Raw genomic sequence first — 21,602 nt, forward strand, 5'->3', positions numbered from 1 at the left:
TACATATGCAGTTGGAGCCATGGGTCCCTCCATGTGTATTCTTTGGTTGGTGATTTTGTCCCTGGGAGTTTGGGGGCATGTGGTTGGTTGATATTGTTATCCCTATGGGGTTGCAAACCCCTTCAACTCCTTCAGTCCTTCCCCTAATTTCTCCAATGGGGTCCTCACACTCAGTCTGATGGTTAACTGCAAACATCCACATCTGTATTGGCCAGGTTTTGACAGAGCCTCTCAGGAGACAAATATATTAGGCTCCTGTCATCAAGTACTTCTTGGTATCAGGAATAGTGACTGGATTTGGTGGCTGCATATAGGATGGGTTCCCGGGTGGCACAGTCTCTGGGTGGCATTTCCTTCTGACTCTGTTCCACTCAGTCCCTGTATTTCCTTTAGACAGGAGCAATTTTAGGTTAAAATTTTTTAAAAATATTTTTTATTAGGTATTTTCCTCATTTACATTCCCAATCCTATCCCAAAAGTCCCCCATACCCTTCCCCCAACTCCCCTACCCACCCACTCCCACTTTTGGCCCTGGCGTTCCCCTGTACTGGGGCATATAAAGTTTGCAGGTCCAATGGGCCTCTCTTTCCATTGATGGCCAACTAGGCCATCTTTTGATACATATGCAGCTAGAGACAAGAGCTCCGGGGTACTGGTTAGTTCATAATGTTGTTCCACCTATAGGGATGCAGATCCCTTTAGCTCCTTGGGTACTTTCTCTAGCTCCTCCATTGAAGGCCCTGTGATCCATCCAATAGCTGACTGTGAGCATCCACTTCTGTGTTTGCTAGGCCCCGGCATAGTCTCACAAGAGAGAGCTATATCTGGGTGCTTTCAGCAAAACCTTGTTAGTGTATGCAATGGTGTCAGCGTTTGGAAGCTGATTATGGCATGGATCCCCGGATATGGCAGTCTCTAGATGGCCCATCCTTTCGTCACAGCTCCAAACTTTGTCTCTGTAACTCCTTCCATGGGTGTTTTGTTCCCAATTCTAAGAAGGGGCAACGTGTCCACACTTTGGTCTTCATTCTTCTTGAGTTTCATGCGTTTAACAAATTGTATCTTATATCTTGGGTATCCTAAGTTTCTGGGCTAATATCCACTTATCAGTGAGTACATATTGTGTTAGTTCCTTTGTGATTGGGTTACCTCACTCAGGATGATGTCCTCCAGGTCCATCCATTTGCCTAGGAATTTCATAAATTCATTCTTTTTAATAGCTGAGTAGTTCTCCATTGAGTAGAGATGAACCCACACACCTATGGTCACTTGATCTTTGACAAGGGAGCTAAAACAATCCAGTGGAAAAAAGACAGCATTTTCAACAAATGGTGCTGGCACAACTGGCAGTTATCATGTAGAAGAATGCGAATTGATCCATTGTACTAAGATCAAATCTAAGTGGATTAAGGAACTCCACATAAAACCAGAGACACTGAAACTTATAGAGGAGAAAGTAAGAAAAAGCCTCGAAGATATGGGTACAGGGGAATAATTCCTGAATAGAACAGCAATGGCTTGTGCTGTAAGATCGAGAATCGATAAATGGGACCTCATAAAATTTCAAAGCTTCTGCAAGACAAAAGACACCGTCAATAAGACTAAAAGACCACCAACAGATTGGGAAAGGATCTTTACCTATCCTAAATCAGATAGGGGACTAATATCCAATATATATAAAGAACTTAAGAAGGTGGACTCCAGAAAATCAAATAACCCCATTAAAAATGGGGCTCAGAACTGAACAAAGAATTCTCACCTGAGGAATGCTGAATGGCTGAGAAGCACCTGAAAAAATGTTCAACATCCTTAATCATCAGGGAAATGCAAATCAAAACAACCCTGAGATTCCACCTCACACCAGTCAGAATGGCTGATCAAACATTCAGGTGACAGCAGATGCTGGCGAGGATGTGGAGAAAGAGGAACACTCCTCCATTGTTGGTGGGATTGCAAGCTTGTACAACCAGTCTGGAAATCAATCTGGCAGTTCCTCAGAAAATTGGACATAGAACTACCGGAGGATCCCACAATACCTCTTCTGGGCCTATATCCAGAAGATGTCCCAACCGGTAAGAAGGTTAAAATTTTTGAGATGGGTGGATGGATCCATACCACAACCAGAGGCCTTGCCTCCCTTCTAAATGCGGTGTGTACAGGTTTCCTCTCCCTTTGTTGGGTATTTCAGCTAATATAATCCCTGTTTGGTCCTGGGAGCCTCTTGCTTTCCTGGAATCTGAGACTTGTTGGTGGCTACTCCCAGTTCTCCATCCTCCATTGCTACACACCTCTGTTCTATTTTCTGACCCTCTACATCATCCTTGTCTCCTCTCACACCTGATTCTCCTTTTTCCCTTCTCTTCTCTTTCCTTCCTAAATCCCTCTCTCCTTCCACCTCCTGTGATTATTTTCTTCCCCTGAGTAGGACTGAAGCATCCATATTTTGGAATTCCTTCTCCTTGAGCTTCATATGGTCTGTAAGTTGTATGGTCTGTAATATTCTGAGCTTTTTTCATGTGTGTTCTTTTGTGACTGAGTTACCTTACTCAGGATGATATTTTCTAGTTCCATCCATTTCTCTGCAAATTTAATGAACTCATTGTTTTTAATAACTAAGTAGTACTCCATTGTATAACTTCACCACATATTCTGTATCCATTCCTCTGCTGAGGGACATCTGGGTTGTTTCCAGCTTCTGACTACTATAAATACGGCTGCTATGAACATAGGAGAGCATGAGTCCTTGTTATATGTTGGAACATTTTTTTTGGGTATATGCCCAGGAGTGGTATTGCTGGGTCCTCAGGTAGAACTATTTCCAATTTTTTCAGGAACTGCCATACTGACTTTCAAAGTGGTTGTACTAGCTTGCAGTCCCACCAGCAATGGAGAAGTATTGTTCTTTTTCCACATCTTTGGCAGCCTTTGCTGTCACCTGAGTTTTTGATCATAGCCATTCTGATCAGTGTAGGGTAAAATGTCAGGGTCATTTTGATTTGCACTTCCTTGATGACCTAGAATGTTGAACACTTCTTTAAGTACTTCTCAGCAATTTGAGATTCCTTGGTTGAGAATTCTCTATTTAGCTTTGTACTCTGCTTTTTAAAATGGTTATTTGTTTCTCTAGGGTTCTTTGTATATTTTGGATATTAACCCTCTATCAGATTTAGGGTTGGTAAATATCTTTTCCCAATCAGTGGGTTGCTGTTTTGTACTATTGACAGTGTCCTTTGTTTACAGAAGCTTTCCAAGGTCCTATTTGTCTATTGTTGATCTTAAAATATAAGACATTTGTATTCTGCTCACAAGTTTCCCCTGTGCCCAAATATTTGAGGCTCTTCCCCACTTTCTGTCCAATAGGTTCAGTGTATCTGGTTTTATAATATATCTTGGTGTGACTATAACCAAGCAAGTGAAAGATCCATATGACAAGAACTTCAAATCCCTGAAGACAGAAATCAAAGACCACAGAAGATGGAAAGATCTCCCATGCTCATGGATTGGCAGGATTAATATAGTAAAAATGGCCATCTTATCAAAAGCAATCTACAGAGTCAATGCAATATATTTGGGTCTATTCTGGGCATATACCGAAAAAATGTTTCTTGATCCACTTGGACATGAGCTTTGTACAAGGAGATAAGAATGGGTCGATTTGCATTCTTGTACATGAAGACAGCCAGTTGAACCAGCACCATTTGTTAAAAATGCTGTCTTCTTTCCACCAGATGGTTTTAGCTTCTTTGTCAAAGATCAAGTAACTATAGATGTGTGGGTTCATTTCTGGGTCTTCAATTCTATTTCATTGATCTAGTTTCCTGTCTCTGAACCAATACCATGCAATTTGTATCAATATTGCTCTCTAGTAAAGCTTGAGGATAGGGATGGTGATTTCCTAGAAGTTCTATTGTTGAGAGAAGTTTTTGCTATCTAGGTTTTTGTTCTTTGAAATGATTTTGAGAACTGATCTTTATAACTCTGTGAAGAATTGAGTTTGAATTATGATGAGGAATGCATTGAATCTGTAGATTGCCTTTGATAAGATGGCCATTTTTACTATATTAATCCTGCCAATCCATGAGCATGAGAGATCTTTCCATCTTCTGTGGTCTTTGATTTCTGTCTTCAGGGATTTGAAGTTCTTGTCATATGGATCTTTCACTTGCTTGGTTATAGTCACACCAAGATATTTTATATTATTTGTGACTATTGTGAAGGATGCTGTTTCGCTAATTTCTTTCTGAGACTTTTTATCCTTTGAGTAGAGGAAGGCTATTGATTTGTTAGAGTTGATTTTCATCCAGCTACTTTGCTGAAGTTGTTTACCATCTGTAGGAACACTCTGGTAGAGTTTTGAGGGTTGCTTATGTACACTATCATCTGCAAATAGGAATAACGTGAGTTCATCCCTCCAAATTTGTATCCCTTTGATCTCTGTTGGTTGTTTAATTATTGTGGCTAGAACTTTAAGTACTATATTGAATAGGTCGAGAGAGAATGCCTTGCCTTGTTCATGATTTTAATGGGATTGCTTTATGTTTCTCTCCATTTAGTTTGATGTTGGATATTGGCTTGCTTTGTATTGCTTTTATTATATCATGTATGTACCGTGAATTCCTGATCTTTCCACTACTTTTAACATGAGTGGGTGTTGTGTTTTGTCAAATTTTTCTTCAGCATCAAATGAGATAATCATGTGGTTTTTATTTGACTTTGTTTATATAGTGGATTGCATTGATGGATTTCCATATATTGAACCATCCCTGCATTCCTGGAATGAAGCCTACTTGATTGTGGTGTATGATCATTTTGAAGTGTTCTTCAATTCAGTTTGTGAGAATTTTTTTGAGTACTTTTGCACCTATATTCATAAGGGAAATTGTTCTGTAATTCTCTTTCTTTGTTGGGTCTTCTTGTGGTTTAGGTATCATTGTAACTGTGGCTTCAAAGAACAGATTGGTTAGTGTTTCTTCTGTTTTAATTTTATGGAATAAAAGTAGTATTTTTTTGAGAAGTAGTGATTTTAGATCCTCCTTGAATGTCTGGTAGAACTTTGTACTAATCCATCTGGCCCTGGATAATTTTGGTTGGGAGGATTCTAATGATTGCTTCTATTTCCTTGGTGGTTATGGGGCTGTTTAGATGATTTATCTGATCCTGATTTAACGTCGATAACTGGTATCTGTCTAGAAAATCATCCATTTCATCTAGGTTTTCGAGTTTTGTTGAGTATAGACTTTTATAGTATGATGTGTGTGTGTGTGTGTGTGTGTGTGTGTGTGTGTTTTAAATTTCTTCAGTTTCTGCTGTTTGCTCTCCCCTTTCCTTCCTGATTTTGTTAATTTGAATGTCTCTGTATTTTCTGGTTATTCTGGCTAATGATTTATCTATCATGTTGATTTTATCCATGAACTAGCTCCTAGTTTTGTTGATTCTTTGTATAGGTCTTTGTTTGTTTGTTTGTTTATTTGTTTGTTTGTTTGTACTTAGTTGATTTTAGCCCTAGTTTGATTATTTCCTGCTACCTACTTCTCTTGGGTTATTTCCTTCTTTTTGTTTTGAGCTCACAGATGAGCTGTTAAATTGCTAGTGAATGATCTCTCCAGTTTCGTTATGGAGACACTCAGAGCTATGAGTTTTCCTTCTAGCAGTGCTTTCATTGTGCCCTATAATGTTGTGCTTCCATTTTCATTGAATTCAAAATGTCTTTAATTTTTTTCTTTATTTTTTTCCCTGCCCAAGTTATCATTGGGTACAGCATTGTTCGGCTTCCATGTGTACCAGCCTTAGTCTGTGGTGGTCTGATATAATACATGGGATTAATTCAATATTCTTGTATCTATTGAGGGTGGTTTTATGTCTGAGTATATGGTCGATATTTTAGAACATACCATGAAGTGCTGAAAGAAAGGTATATTCTTTTGTTTTAGGGTGAAATGTACTGTAGATATCCGTTAAATACATCTGGTTCATAACTTCTTTTAGTTTCAATGTGTCTCTGTTTAGTTTCTGTCCATGATCTGTCCACTGGTGAGAGTGGGGTGTTGAGATCTCCTAATATTATCGTGTGAGGTTAAATGTGTGCTTTGAGTTTTAGTAAAGTTTCTTTTATGAATATGGGTGCCCTTGTATTTGAGGCACAGATGTTCAGAATCAAGAGTTCCTCTTGGTAGATTTTCCCTTTTATGAGTATGTAGTGTCCTTTCCCATCTTTTTTTGATAACTTTTTGGTTGAAAGTCTATATTGTTGGATATTAAAATGGCTACTTCAATTTGTTTCCTGGGACCATTTGCTTGGAAAATTTTTTCTCAGCCTTTCACTTTGAGGTAATGTCTTCCTTTGTCACAGTGCTGTGTTTCCTGTATTCAGCAGAATGCTGGATCCTGTTTACATGTCCTGTCTGTTAGCCTGTCTTTTTATTTTATGCTATTATATTTTTATTGGACATTTTCTTTATTTACATTTCAAGTGTTATCCCCTTCCCCTGTTTCCCTCCCTCCCAGAAACACACTATCACATAGTCCCTCCTTCTGCTAATATGAGGGTGATCCTCCACCCACCCACTCCCTCCTACTTCCCTACCCTTGATTTCCCTACACTGAGGCATCTATTGAGCCTTCATAGGACCAAGGACCTCACCTCACATTGATGCATTACAAGGCCATCCTCTGCAACATATACAGCTGGAGCCATGTGTAGTCCATTGTTGATGACTTAGTCCTTGGTAGTTCTGGGGGGGTCTGTTTGGTTTATACTGTTGTTTTTCCTATGGGGTTGCAAATCCCTTCAACTCCTTCAGTCCTTTTCTAACTCCTCTATTGGGGACTCCATGCCCAGTCCAGTGGTTGACTGCAAGCATCATCATCTGTACTTGTTAGACTCTGTCTGGCAGGGCCTCTCAGGAGACAGCCATATCAGGCTCCTTTCAGCATGCACTTCTTGGTATCTACAATAATAGCTGGGTTTGGTAACTGTATAGGTGATGAATCCCAAGGTGTAAAGGTCTCTGTGTGTCCTTCTCTTTAGTCATTACTTAACACTTTATCTCCATATGTGCTCCTGTGCATATTTTGTTCTCCTTATAAGAAGGACCAAAGCTCCCACACTTTGATGTTCCTTCTTTTTGAGCTTCATATGGTATGTGAATTGTATCCGGGTTATTTGGAGCTTTTGGGCTAATATCCACTTATTAGTGAGTGTATACCATGTGTGTTCTTTTTCTTTTTTTCTATTTTCTTTTGTTATTTTTTAATTAGATATTTCTTTATTTACATTTCAAATGTTATCCCATTTCCTAGTTTCCCCTCCAAAAACCCCTCTACCCCCCACCCTGATCACCAATCCACCCACTCCTGCTTCATGGCCCTGGTAGTCCCCTGTAATGGGGCATATAACCTTCACAGGAAAAAGGGCCTTTCCTCCCATTGATGACCGACTAGGCCATCCTCTGCTACACATGCAGCTAGAACCATGAGTCCCACCACGTGTTTTCTTTGGTTGGTGGTTTAGTCCTAGGGAGCTCTGGAGATACTGCTTAGTCCATATTGTTGTTCCATCTATGGGGGGTGCAAACACCATCAGATCCTTGGGTACTTTCTCTAGCTCCTTCATTGGTGACCATGTGCTATGTCCAATGGATGTCTGTGAGTATCTACTTCTGTATTTGTCAGGCACTGGAAGAGCATCTTAGGAGACAGCTATACCACGCTCCTCTCAACAAGCTCTTGTTGGCATCCACAATAGTGTTTAGTTTTGTTGGTTGTTTATGGAATGGATCCCCAGGTGGGGTGGTCTCTGCATGGTTATTCCTTTAGTCTCTGTAACTCCTTCCATAGATGTTTTGTTCCCCATTCTAAGAAGGACAAAAGTATGCACACTTCCTTCTTCTTGAGTTTCATTTGTTTTGCGAATTTTATCTTGGGTATTCCGATCTTCTGGGCTAATATCCACTTATCAGTGAGTGAATACCATGTGTGTTCTTTTGTGATTGCATTATGTCACTCAGGATGATATCCTCCAGATCTATCCATTTGTCTAAGAATTGCATAAATTCACTCTTTTTAATAGCTGAGTAATCCTCCATTGTGTAAATGTGCTACATTTTTTTGTATCCATTCCTCTGTTGAAGGACATCTGGGTTCTTTCCAGCTCCTGGCTATTATAAATAAGGCTGTGTTGAACATCTTTTTGGTATATGGCCAGGAGTGGTGTAGTTGGGTCCTCAATAGTACTACATCCAATTTTCTGAAGAATCTCCAGATTGATTTACAGGTTGTTGTGCCAGCTTTATTTCCCAACAGCAATGGAGGAGTATTCCTTTCTCCATACCCTCGCCAGCATCTGCTGTCACCTGAATTTATTTTTTTTTATCTTGGCCATTCTAACTTGTGTGAGGTGGAATTTCATGTTCCTTTTGATTTGTATTTTCCTGATGACTAAGGATGCTGAACATTTCCTTAGATGCTTCTTAGCCAATGGACATTCCTCAGTTGAGAATTCTTTGTTTAGCTCTGTACCCCAATTTTAGTAGGGTTATTTCGTTCTCTGGAGTCTAACTTCTTGAGTTCTTTTTATGTATTGGATATTTGGATATTAGCCCTTATCAGATATAAGATTGGTTAAGATCTTTTTCCAATCTGGTGATTTTTTTTGACATATTAAAAGAGACCTTTGCCTTATAGAAGCTTTGCAATTTTATGTGGTCCCATTTGTTCATCCTTGATCTTATAGCATAAGCCATTGGTGTTCTGTTCAGGAATTTTCCAGTGTGCCTAGGTGCTCAAGGATCTTCCCCACTTTCTCTTCTATAAGTTTTAGTGTATCTTGTTTTATGTGGAGGTCCTTGATCCACTTGGACTTGAGCTTTACAAGGAGATAAACATGCTGACTTCCAGTTGAACCAGCACCATTTGTTAAAAATTCTCCATTTTTTCCACTGGACGGTTTTAGATCCTTTGTCCAATATCAAGTGACCATATGTGTGTGGGTTCATTTCTGGGTCTTCAATTCTACTCCATTGATCTACCTGCCTGTCACTGACTAATACCTTGCAGTTTTTATCACAATTACTCTGTATTACAGCCATAACAAATACAAGAAGATTGTAATAATCCCATGCATCCTATCAGATTTCTATTGACTGACTGGTCTTTGATAACAACATAAAAAATATAAAGCCCACATACATGTGGAAGCTGAGCAACACTCTTCTCAATGGTAACATGGTCATGGAAGAAATAAAGAAAGGAATTGAAGACATCTTAAAGTTTAGTGAAAATGAAACTACACAATACCTAAATTTATTGGACACAATGAACGCAGTTGTAATAGGAAAAACTTATAGCTCTGAGTGCCTCCAAAAAGAAACCGGATAGAGCATACACTAGCAGCTTGAAAACACATCTGAAATCTCTAGAAACAAAGAAGCAAATACACCCAAGAGGAGTAGACAAGAGTAATTATCAAACTCAGGGCTGAAATTAACTAAGTAGAAACAAAAAAGAACTATAAAAGAATCAACAAATCTAGGACCTGGTTCTTTGAGAAAATCAACAAAATAGAAAAACCCTTATTTAGACTAACCAGAGGGCACAGCAACAGTACCCAAATTAACAAAATCAGAAATGAAAAGGGAGACGTAACAACAGAATCTGAGGAAATCCAAAAAAATCAGTAGATCCTACTACAAAAGCCTATACTCAACAAAACTGGAAAACCTGGATAAAACAGCCAATTTACTAGACAGATACTAGGTACCAAAGTTAAATCAGGATCAGATTAATTATCTAAACAGTATATATCCCCTAAAGATATAGAAACAGCCTTTAATAGTCTCCCAACCAAAAAAAGTCCAGGACAAGAGGGGTTTAATGCAGAGTTCTATCAGGCCTTGAAAGAAGACCTAATACCTACATTCCTCAAACTATTCAACAAAATAGAAACAGAAGGTACTCTACCAAATTCGTTCTATGAATACACAATTACTTTGATACCTAAACCACACAAAGATCCAACGTAGAAAGAGAACTTGAAACCAATTTCCCTTATGAATATCAACGCAAAAATACTCAATAAAATTCTTGGTAATCGAATGCAAGAACACATCAAAACAATCATCCATCCTGACCAAGTAGGTTTCATTCCAGGGATGTAGGGATGGTTTAATATATGGAAATCCATCAACATAATCCACTATATAAACAAACTCAAAGACAAAAACCACATGATCATCTCATTAGATGCAGAGAAAGCATTTGACAAAATCCAACACCCATTTATAATAAAAGTCTTGGAAAGTTCAGGAATTCAAGGCCCATACCTAAACATGATAAAAGCAATCTACAGCAAACCAGTAGCCAACATCAAAGTAAATGGTGAGAAGCTGGAAGGAATCCCACTAAAATCAGGGAGTAGACAAGGCTGCCTACTTTCTCTGTAACTATTAAACATTGTACTTGAAGTCCTAGCCAGAGCAATTCGACAACAAAAGGAGATCAAGGGGATACAAATTGGAAAGGAAGAAGTCAAAATATCACTTTTTGTAGATGATATGATAGTGTATATATAAGTGACCCTAACAATTCCACCATAGAACTCCTAAACCTGATAAACAGCTTCAAAGAAGCAGCTGGATATAAAATTAACTCAAACAACTCAATGGCCTTTCTCTACACAAAGGATAAACAGGCTGAGAAAGAAATTAGGGAAACAACACCCATCTCAATAGTCACAAATAATATAAAATATCTTGGCATGACTTAAACTAAGGAAGTGAAAGATCTATATGATAAGAACTTCAAGTCTCTGAAGAAAGAAATTAAAGATCTCAGAAGATGGAAAGATCTCCCATGCTCATGGATTGGCAGGATCAATTTAGTAAAAATGGCTGTCTTGCCAAAAGCAATCTACAGATTCAATGCAATCCCCATCAAAATTCCAACTCAGTTCTTCAACGAATTAGAAAGGGCAATCTACAAATTCATCTGGAATAACAAAAAACCTAGGATAGCTAAAACTCTTCTCAAGGATAAAAACACCTCTGGTGAAATCACCATGCCTGACCTCAAGCTGTATTACAGAGCAATTGTGATAAAAACTGCATGGTACTGGTATAGGGACAGACAAGTAGACCAATGGAATAGAAATGAAGACCCAGAAATGAACCCACATACCTATGGTCACTCGATCTTTGACAAGGTAGCTAAAACCATCCAGTGGAAAAAATACAGCATTTTCACCAAATGGTGCTAGCACAACTGGTGGTTATCATGTAGAAGAAATCGAATTGATCCATTCCTATCTCCTTATACTAAGGTCAAATCTAAAGGAATTAAGGAACTCCACATAAAACCAGAGCCACTGAAACTTACAGAGGAGAAAGTGGGGAAAAGCCTCGAAGATATGGGCACAGGGGAAAAATTCCTGAATAGAAGAGCAATGGCTTGTGCTGTAAGATCGAGAATAGATAAATGGGACCTCATAAAATTGCAAAGGTTCTGTAAGGCAAAAGACACTCTCTATAAGACAAAAAGGCCACCAACAGATTGAGAAAGGATCTCTACCAATCCTAAATCAGATAGGGGTGTAATATCCAATACATATAAAGAACGCAAGAAGGTGGACTCCAGAAAATCAAATGATCCCATTAAAAAATGGGGCTCAGAGTTAAAAAAAGAATTCTCACCTGAGGAATACCGAATGGCAGAGAAGCACCTGAAAAAATGTTCAGCATCCTTAATCATCAGGGAAATGCAAATCAAAAGAACCTTGAGATTCCACCTCACACCAGTCAGAATGGCTAAGATCAAACATTCAGGTGACAGCCGATGCTGGTGAGGATGTAGAGAAAGAGGAACACTCCTCCATTGTTTTTGGGATTGCAAGCTTGTACAACCACTCTGGAAATCAGTCTGGCAGTTCCTCAGAAATGGGACATAGTACTACCAGAGCATCCTGCATAACCTCTCCTGGGTATATATCCAGAAGATGTTCCAACCAGTAAGAAGGACACATGCTCCACTATGTTCATAGCAACCTTATTTATAAAAGCTAGCAGCTGGAAAGAACCCAGATGCCCCTCAACAGAGGAATGGATACAGAAAATGTGATACAGTTACACAATGGAGTACAGCTCATCTATTAAAAAGAATGATTTTATGAAATTCCTAGCCAAATGGATGGACCTGGAGGGCATCATCCTGAGTGAGGTAACCCAATCACAAAAGCACTCACACAATATGTACTCAGTGATAAGTGGATATTAGCTCAGAAACTTAGAATACTCAAGATATAAGATACAATTTGCGAAACACATGAAACTCAAGAACGAAGACCAAAAAGTGTGGATACTTTGACCCTTCTTAGAACTGGGAACAAAACATCCATGGAAGGAGTTACAGAGACAAAGTTTGGAGCTGAGACTAAAGAATGAACCATCTAGAGACTGCCATACCTGGGGATCCATCCCATAATCAGCTTCCAAACGCTGAAATCATTGGATACACTAGCATGATTTTTTTGAAGGGACCTAGATATAGCTGTCTCTTGTGAGACTATGCCCGGGCCTAGCAACACAGAAGTGGGTGGTCACATTCAGCTATTGGATGGATCACAGGGCCCCCAAAGGAGGAGCTAGAGAAAGTACCCAAGGAGATGTGGGGATCTGCATCCCTATAGGTGGAACAACAATATGAACTAACAAGTACCTCGGGAGCTCTTGACTCTAGCTGCATATGTATCAGAAGATGGCCTAGTTGGCCATTAGTTGAAAGAGAGGCCCATTGGTAGTGCAAACTTTATATGCCTCAGTACAGGGGAATGCCAGGGCCAAGAAGTGGGAGTGAGTGGATGGGGGAGTGCGGGGGGAGGGGGGTGTGGGGACTTTTGGGATAGCATTGGAAATGTAAATGAAATAAATACCTAATTAAAAAAAAAAAAAGAAAATTCTCCATTTAGCTCTGTACTCCACTTTTTAATAGAGTCATTTGGTCCATTTTATAAGAAACTTCTAAAGGATCTAAAGCCTCTTTTTTTTTTTTTATCAAAAAGAAAAAAAAATTGAGTAAGGTGGCTAATGTGTTAAAATAATTTGCTTATAAGCCTGAGCACAAACTATTGTTTAACAAGACCCAGAGATCTAGAGAACTGCCTCCAACTAATTGCCCTATGTTTTCTACAATAATGTACACACACACACACACACACACACACAGACACACACACACACACAAATTAAAACTATCCATAAAATAATTCAATTTAAAATCAGTCTCCGTGGATAATTTCCCGTCTTTTTTTTATAACCTAGAAAATCACATAATTAAGTACTCAAAACAGAGTCCTCCATAGAAGAACCAAACAAACTAACAAACTGAAACTGTAGCACTATTGAGAGTTACATCCATTCGTAATGTTTGGCTTATTCATACATTCAAGAACAGTATTCATAAACATACATAAATACAAAATGAAATGTAATAAAACTGGGCCAGGTTCATGTTTTATATTGTGTCATAATTAAAAAATTTTTTGTAAATTTCAGAAAACTTCGTTGATCCTCTGAACTTAAATCCCCACTCACAACTATTGTCACTTAGTTAAGACCAATCTTTCTTTTTCTTACTTTTATGGGGACTCATAATATGCCTTTTTTACTTCTATATTGTGAGGGGTAAAGAATGAGTGAGTGATGATGGCTGATGTATTTGATATTTTGGGTGGGGGGAGCAAAAGAGTGTCAGACTTTCACACTCATTTCTCAGATTAGCTTGATAGGGTAGTTTCGTATTTTTTGTTGTTATGAAAAAACATGCTAACCAAAGAGGATAGGTGAAAATTGCTTATTTGGTTGAGGATTTCAGGTTATAGTATATCATAGCAAAGAGGATAAGGAGTCAAGTCCTTAAACGTGTCAACAGTCAAGAGCACAGAGAGATCATTGTTCTACCATAGCACTCTTCTCTTTTCCTTAAACAGAATCTCTAGTGTAAGGTGTCTTCCTTCCTGTTACTCATCACCCATAGGCTTACCTCAGTTTGCTACAAACAACTCTGTAGCCAAAACAGTTGACCTTGGTTACCGTAAAATACTCCCTCTGCTTCTCCTCCATCCATATGTTCTCTAATGATATGTCTTACTGTAGACAGTTCCATTCTATCTGCTCATCTCCCACTATTTCCATACCAACAATAAATTTCCATAAGAAAGAGTGTGCAGGGCAAATGTCATAGGTTGAAATAATGAAGCTAAAGCTTAAATTTGTCATCTCCCCTGTATGACCCTTTGTACAATTTTGAGACAATACGGATGTCATTGTTCTGTGATAGAATTTTGTAGTACATGTGTATCCAACTGCAATGGGTAGAAAAGGAGATTTTAAAGGCACCAGAAACAAGTATTTTGGCTGACTGCTATAAATGATCAGGGACCTACATTGAAAGTAAACATAGTTTTAAGATAATTGAAGGCCTTGTGAATACCAGGGCAAATGTAACAATAATTTCAAAGGATTATTAGAATCCAACTTGGCTACCTCAAAATGTATCTTTACAAAGGTTAGGGATTCTCACAAATAAAACAGAGATATGTCTTGCTGAGACACCCAGATCTTGAGGAATTTATAAATAAACCACTTCCAGTTTCCCCATGGAGATATGAATAAGTAAAGTAATATTAATTTTTAGTGGAACCATATCAGACATAGATGATATAACATGAAGTTTGATGTGAATAATATTATCTTCTCTTTTGGTTTGAATATCTTTCCCCCAAGGAGTGATATTATTAGGAGGTGTTACCTTGTTGTAGTATGTGTGGCCTTGTTGTATTAGGTGTGTCACTGTGGGTATGGGCTTTAAGACCCTCATCCTAGCTACTTCGAAGTGAGTCTTCTCCTAGCAGCTTTCAGATGAAGTGGTAGAACTCTCAGATCTTTCTGTGTCATGCATACCTAAACACTGCCATGTTCCCACCTTGATGATAATGAACCTAATCTCTGAACAGTATGCCTACCCCAACTAAATGTTCTCCTTAGAATTGCTTTGGTCATGGTGTCTATTCATAGCAGTAAAACTCTAAGATATTTACATTGTAGTAGTTAACAAACAGTTTTTCATTTAGTGTCTGACAATAGATTTTTAGTTTGTATAGATGTCTGTATTTTTCATTTTTCCACAACACCTAAGGATAATATTAACTCAAATGATAATTCAAAGAGGAGGTTTCCTAGAACATGTAAAAGAAATGAAAAAGGCACACAGTGCTTATGAATGTAGTTCATCAGAGAAACATGAGGAAATTCCTTACTTTTACCAAACAGCCTGGGGCCTTGCTCTGGAGCCCCCCCCCCCCAAATGAAATGAGCTATTTATTCTGTCAGTCGTGGGAAGACTATTCTAGAGATCAACTCGAAAAATTAATGACTGATATGACAGAATGACGTGCTGTAAACTTAACTTCATGTAACACATTTAACAAGGGCAGAACAATTCTAATGAGTAAAAAATGGTTTTAAAGGTTTCAGGAAAAACATATTTTGGCAAACTGTAAATGCTATTGATGCTATAAAGGATCTGAGACCAAAGTTAAAATTACAATGAAGTGAAATTGGGATTGATAGTGTAGTAAATACCAGAACAGATGTAATGATATCTTCACATGACTCTTGGAAATTAACTTGGCCACCTCAAAAAGTATCTATACTTTTGCTGGGGATTGGGACATTGACTCAGATAAAATAAACTAAAATAGATTAAATGCTTTGGACCAGAAGTTCAGATATTGAGATGAAGCTATATGTAGCAGATATAGCCTTGGAATTATGTGGAAAGAATCTGTTACAACAGTGGGAAAAACAGACTAATGTTTCTTCAACTTCATGAAGAAGCCACAAAGTAGGGCATGTTCCGGATAGAGATTTTAAAATGTTATAAAAAAAATTAAGACTGTCCATCAGCACAATTTGGGATGATTTGATTCTCCAAATGTATGAAGTGTGTCACTGTCCTATGCCATCGAAATGGTTAACTAACAAACATATTCATGTAGGACAAGGGCCCTTGACTAAGAAAATGTTACATGCCTTAAAAGAGCTGGGCCAATAAAAGCAGGAGCATGGGTACAGAATTCCACCTGTGCTTAGAAGTCTCATGTATTTATCATTAAAAAATTCATAAAATGATGAATGTTAATAGACTGATGCTACATCCACTCCAGTAGTGACTCACATTACAGGTTTAGAAACCTGGAAGCAGTCCTGAGGCAGAGTTTCAAGGAAAGAGCCTCCTGGAACCTTGGCATTCCCATAGCTAGGATGCCCCAGATTTGTCCCTGCAATATTGTGGAGGGTCTTGAATGCTTTCTTATAGTATTTTACTGGATAAGAGTTAGAAGTCTCAGGGAAAGCTTAGCAAAGTATACTTAGAATCTTCATTACAGCCAGGTATAACAGACTACATTGCATATTAGAAGCAAGTTGGTAAATTCTTCTGACAAATGGAGATTCCTTACAGATTCTTAAAGAACAGCCCAGTTACACTCATGCAAGAATTTACCATCACCTAGGAAATAAGGGGGTTGTGGTATTACATTATTCATGAGAAGGCCTGCTAGAGCAAATCCCCCTGGTGCTAACTTTCATGAGGGTCAAAGGAGTAGCATAAATTGTGACTGTGGTGTGAAAACCTTACCTGCCATTGGCTGTCTCTAGGCAGGGCAGTTTTATCTTTACTGTAAACATTACCTGGTTCCTATAAATCCTTTGAAGTCATTCCTCTGTTTTGTGTCAGATGCTTCAATGTACTTTGCCTGCTGTGACATCCTACCCCTATGTTTTCTGTATTATATAAGACTGGTGTTCCCTTTGTGACAATACATTTAGATCCAGCACACTCTCTCTTGCCTGTGGCTGTCTGTCAATTCTTCCTGATTCCATGCACACCTGCCTGAACCCCTGATTCCTACGGATTGAGAGGGGCTGACTGGGTCCAGTCCATGACAGACTTAGAAGCTATAAATAAATTCATCCTATTTATTCTCTGTAACATGATTTATCCTTAACATTTTGGTATCTAAGTCATGGTGTATTTTAGGGATTAAGTCAAAAGATTCCTTTTTTTTTTTTTTTAACCATACCCTTAAAAGAACAGGACAAAGAAAAATACTCTTCACTGTGCCCACAAAAATATATCAATGAAAAGTTTTAGCATAAGGATTTTCAACAGTCACTCCGTATTTCAATAATTTTTAAAACAGATATTAGAAATAATAATAAACAATTTCCCCAATCTATATCTTATCATGAAATAGATGATATACTATTGACTAATCCCAATATTGATTACTAATTGAAGTAAAACAAATTTGCCTTACTGGAGATTGCAAATTCTTTCTGGAAAAATGCAAAGAGGAGATCCTATCAATTATTTGAATATAAGCTAGGTCTTCAGAATATTTAGTAAGGTAAAGTACAGCTAAGACAAGATCAGTTACAAACTATAAATTATTTTGCAAAGTTATTGGGAAAATTAATTGGCTTTGGCTCACAATTGAATGAAATCCTCAAGGGTTAGTGATGGCTATCATAGGAATACATTTACATATTAAAACTTATAATACTCTGGTTAATGTATGCAGTAAAATGAAACAATTTTTACATATTATAATGTAAAACATATTATGGTTATTCTATACAATTTTAAAGATCAAGTAATTGTAGAAAAATCTAACATTACTACAAACAAGATAATAAAAGTAAAGAGGCATATAAGATCTCTTGGAGATGTATTTCATAATGATTTATTCTTTTTTATTAAATATTTTTTTATTACGTATTTTCCTCAATTACATTTCCAATGCTATCCCAAAAGTCTCCCATACCCTCCACTCCCACTTCTCTACCCACCCATTCCCCCTTTTTGGCCCTGGCGTTTCCCTGTACTGGGGCATATAAAGTTTGCGTGTCCAATGGGCCTCTCTTTCCAGTGATGCACGACTAGGCCATCTTTTGATACATATGCAGCTAGAGTCAAGAGCTCCAGGGTACTGGTTAGTTCATAATTTTGTTGCACCTACAGGGTTGCAGATCTCTTTAGCTTCTTGGATACTTTCTCTAGCTCCTCCATTGGGGACCCTGTGATCCATCCAATAGCTGACTGTGAGCATCCACTTATGTTTTTGCTAGGCCCCGGCCTAGTCTCACAAGAGACAGCTATATCAGGGTCCTATCATAAAACGCTAGCTAGTGTATGCAATGGTGTCTTCGTTTGGAGGCTAATTATAGGATGGATCCCTGGATATGGCAGTCTCTAGATGGTCCATCCTTTTGTCTCAGCTCCAAACTTTGTCTCTGTAACTCCTTCCATGGGTGATTGTTTCCAATTCTAAGAAGGGGCAAAGTGTCCACACTTTGGTCTTCATTCTTCTTCAGTTTCATGTGTTTTGCAAATTGTATCTTATATCTCGGGTATACTAAGTTTCTGGGCTAATATCCACTTATCAGTGAGTACATGTTATTTGAGTTCTTTTGTGATTGTGTTACCTCACTCAGGATGATGCTCTCCAGGTCCATCCATTTGCTTAGGAATTTCATAAATTCATTCTTTTTAATAGCTGAGTAGTACTCCATTATGTAAATGTACCACATTTTTTGTATCCATTCCTCTGTTGAGGGGCATCTGGGTTCTTTCCAGCTTCTAGTTATTATAAATAAGGCTGCTATGAACACAGTGGAGTATGTGTCCTTCTTACTGGTTGGGACATCTTCTGTATATATGCCCAGGAGAGGTATTGCAGGATCCTCTGGTAGTACTATGTCCAATTTCTGATTTATTAACTTAAAAAAGTTTCAATATCAGTAAGACAGTCTTTTTATGTGTTTATGTATGTGTGTGTGTCTAGTTTTTTTATTCATAAAAACTGTGGAAAGGCACAAACAAGTTGTTACCATTAATAGTTTCAGAAAGAAAGATTAGGACAGAAAAACTTTTAAATATGTAGCTTATGGTTCACTGACCATAATCACTGATGCTTTTGGTTTTTTGTTTGTTTGTTTGTTGTTTTTTACACTTATTTATTTATTTATTTATTTATTTATCTTAACTCTTGACTCCTATCATGGAAAGTTCAAAGCAGGAGACCAAGAAGATGGCAAAGCTCATGAAGTTATGAAAGTTCATCCCCTCACATGGGAACAGCTCAAAAGAAAGAGAGGTGAAAAATCTTTGAATGCTTAAAACCTCTTCCTGGTTATGGTATTTGTGGAAACTATTCAGCTCACAATGCTCATTTTTGTTTTCAGAACACCTGTAACTCTCAGTGGGATAAGTGGAGGAGACATAAATGTCTAATAGTTGCTAATGAATCTTTTTGGCAACCCTGTTTTCCTTGATTTATTGTTATATGTTATCCACCCATAAGGCATAATTGGGGATGTGACCCAATATTAGAGTTTCTTTATTCAGTCCCAAATGGTTTACAGAGATCAACAGATGCCATTCACATGCTCATGCATAGATCAGAGCCAACATTAGCTGCTTTGTACATACCACCCATTTCGTACATGTATCAATACAAAAGTGTCCCTATAATATTATTTTTAAAAGTTTGTGGATTTTCAGAACAAATGCACCATACACCAGTAAAGTTAAAATCATCTTGACAAGATTCATCTCGAAAATGCTAAGATCAATATCTCTTTCAGAGTCCTGACTGGTACAGGTGTTTCCTCAAAATCTGCATCTAAGACAGCTTCAAAATTACTAGGCCTAGTTGTTCCAGCCTCACAGATTGCATCAGGTAGGCCAAAAGGCCTGTACAGTAAATGAAAGAGTCAGCTCTCCCAAGACTTGGATAATATCCCTATTTTCTTTGTGTCTTCAAATATATTTTTGCTGCCACACAATAGGAAGCTTTCTGTAGAGAACAATTCTCTCATTCCTGTGAGCGGTGGGGTAGATGGTTGTTTTTGCCAGTTGCTGGTCATAGGGGAGGTGGGTTGCAATTTGTGGATAGTCAAGGATGAAAGAAAAAATATTCAGAGATCTCTTTTTCTTTCTCTTTCTGTCCTCTCTCCTTTCTCTTCTGTCCAGTATTATGGTGTGAAACTAGGGGAAATTATGTGGCAAAAAGGAAAAGAAGGGTAGAATATTGCATGTCCTTATAGAATATGAAAGTGATATAAGTCTGGAATGTCTTAGGCTGGTAAAGATTTTTGGAAGACGATTGAAAATTTAATGTTTTAAAGATCTAATAAGATTAACAGTAATTAATTTAAGATGTATGCCTAACTACTTATGTCTTTGCTAATTGATCATCACGAAGCTGTTAAATAATTTAGATAAGCAATAACATATGCTTGTTGGTCCCCCAAGAAAATCCTTCCAAAAGGCCTAATCCATCAGAAGGTTGAAGAAGGTGGCTGCTTGCAAAAAGGGAATATTTCTCCTTATCTCTGGAAAGAGCAACTTGTTTCTCTTCCACTAATATACAACTGGTACCTATTACCATGTCAAAATCAAAGCTGGCTACTAGAACTTCTCTATGATTTCCTGGAAGACAGTTGTCAAATTAGAATTACCCTTTTCCCTTTAACCTTAGAGTGTCTATTTATTTGTGTGTGTGTGTGTGTGTGTGTGTGTGCCTATTTTCATGTTCAGTTAAGTGGCCTCTCTCCTTATAGACTGTGTCCATGATTAAATGTTTAATTTGATAATAAAGGAGCTTGGATTTACAATCCTCATTTTAAGTTCCTACACGTATAAAAGCTACTATTAGAAACTGTTAGTAATAATTTAAAAATTCATGTTGGAAGTCACTCACCTTACAGATGATCAAATCCTTTGGTGCATTCAGAACTACCATTGTAGGCATGCTCAAAATTGATGCACTTAATTACACAAATAAGCCTAACATTGTCTGCTGTATATGTTTTGCAACTTAAGCTTAGAATCACTAATAAGAAACAAGCAAAGTTTTTCTACTTAGTCTTTAGACAGATTTTTCTCACACACTACAGAGCTGAACATTAATCAGCAAAGTTCCTATAATATTATCACAGTTACAACCCCCAAAACTAAGATTTGCTTAGACTGTCTTCTAAGTATAAACTTGAAATGCACTTTTCATTGTGCTCATTTTACATAAATCCTTTACTGAACTTTGGACTAAATAAAAGAGAGTGGAAGTAATATGTTGAAATTTTATTAAATATAAACGAACTGGACATTGTAATAATAACTCTTACCCTGACAGTTCTTGTTAGTTTTCTTACTGTATATAGTTTACAAATATTAGAAATAAGGCCCCATTCATGGAGTAAAAGTAGGAAATGTTGGGAAAACCCACACAAATGCATATTTTATAAACTGTCTTGGAAGTTGTTTCCCAGAATTCACACTTGTTAGTTACCACCAAAAACTCTGCAATTTATTAACTTTGAGTGGTTATACCTGCAATGCTTTCTTTTTAGCCTTTTCCTTTTCTACTTAGTTGGCCTCCTCTGATGTAACCTATGGGGATCACCCTAAATTGTTTTCATACTAAACGTTTCTTGCTTCATATGGTTAGGCAATTCATCCCAAGAGAAGATCACCCCTGAGCTCTTGTT

The sequence above is a fragment of the Mus musculus genome, chromosome 17 (genome assembly GCF_000001635.26).
Source record: "Mus musculus strain C57BL/6J chromosome 17, GRCm38.p6 C57BL/6J".
Classification (NCBI taxonomy): domain Eukaryota; kingdom Metazoa; phylum Chordata; class Mammalia; order Rodentia; family Muridae; genus Mus; species Mus musculus.